The sequence below is a fragment of the Aquarana catesbeiana genome, linkage group LG09, assembly GCF_042186555.1.
Source record: "Aquarana catesbeiana isolate 2022-GZ linkage group LG09, ASM4218655v1, whole genome shotgun sequence".
Lineage (NCBI taxonomy): Eukaryota > Metazoa > Chordata > Amphibia > Anura > Ranidae > Aquarana > Aquarana catesbeiana.
The window spans coordinates 121,513,438-121,515,037 of NC_133332.1; positions in this window are offsets into that span (position 1 = coordinate 121,513,438).

Consider the following 1,600-nt stretch of genomic DNA (forward strand, 5'->3'; position numbering starts at 1 on the left):
GGCTGTGCTGACATCTCTACCTGTACTGACTATTCCTGCCCACTGCCTGTTTTGCTGTTGCTGTCCACGTTCCTGCCTGCTGCCTGGACCGATGCTCTTCTCTGTGGACCACTGCACAACTAAAACTGCAGGTAATCTTTTCTTTACCCTTTACTCAGCAGAATGTATTTTGGTTTGTAATTGGTATGTACAGTACATGCTATGTGTTAGAAATATGAAGGGCCTTCAACAATGTGATAGGTTGGCAGGAATTTGTGCGTAATGTATGCTCCTAGAACAACTGACAGTGCTACTTGGATGTTGGGCCTCTGTATGTGGCCAGACTATGTAAAAGTCTCACACATGTGGTATCGCCATACTCAGGAGGAGTAGCAGAATGTATTTTGGGGTGTCCTTTTTGCTATGTACATGCTGTGTGTTGGACATATCTTATAAATGGACAACTTTGTATAAAAAAAAATGCGTTTTCATTTTTTTTCCACAGTTTCCAAAAACTTTGGGAAAAAAATGAACCATTCAAAAGACTAATTATGCCTCATAGATTATACATTGGGGTGTTATCTTTCCAAAATGGGGTCATTTTGTGGGTGTTTCCATTGTCCTGGTGCTCCAGGGCCTTCAAAAGTGTAATAGGTGGTTGAGAAATGAGATGTGTAATTTATGCATGTAGAACGCCTGACGGTGCTACTTCAATGTTGGGCCTCTGTATGTGGCCAGGCTGTGTAAAAGTCTCACACATTTGGAATCGCCATACTCAGGAGGAGTAGCAGAATGTATTTTGGGGTGTCATTTTTGCTATGTACATGCTATGTGTTGGAAATATCTTATGAATGGACAACTTTGTGTAAAAAAAAAATGCGTTTTAATTTTTTTCCCACAGTTTCCAAAAACTGTGGGAAAAAAATGAATCATTCAAAAGACTCATTATGCCTCATAGATTATACATTGGGGTGTTAGCTTTCCAAAATGGGGTCATTTTGTGGGCGTTTCCATTGACCTGGTGCTCCAGGGCCTTCAAAATTGTGATAGGTTGTCATCAAATGAGATGTGCAATTTATGCTCGTAAAACGCCTGACGGTGCTAGTTGGATGTTAGACCTCTGTATGTGGCCAGGCTGTGTAAAAGTCTCACACATGTGGTATCACTATACTCAGGAGGAGTAGCAGAATGTATTTTGGGGTGTCATTGCAAGTATGCATGTGCTGTGTGAGAGAAAAAACTTTTATGACAATTTTGTGCAAAAAAAAAAAAAAATTTCCAAGAATTGTGGGAAAAAATTACAACTTCAAAAAACTCCCCATGCCTCATACTAAATACCTTGGACTGTCCGCTTTCCAAAAAAGGGTAATTTGGGGGTATTTGTACTTTCCTGGCTTGTTAGGGCCTCAAGAAATGAGATAGGCCTTCAGTACATCAGGTTTGATCAGATGTGATCATTTTTCAATGATTTGCACCATAGCTTGTTGACTCTATAACTTTCACAGAGACCAAATAATATACACTAATTTGGGTTATTTTTACTAAAGATATGTAGCAGTATACATTTTGGCCCAAATTTATGAAGAAAAATGACTTATTTGCAAAATTTTGCAATAGAAAC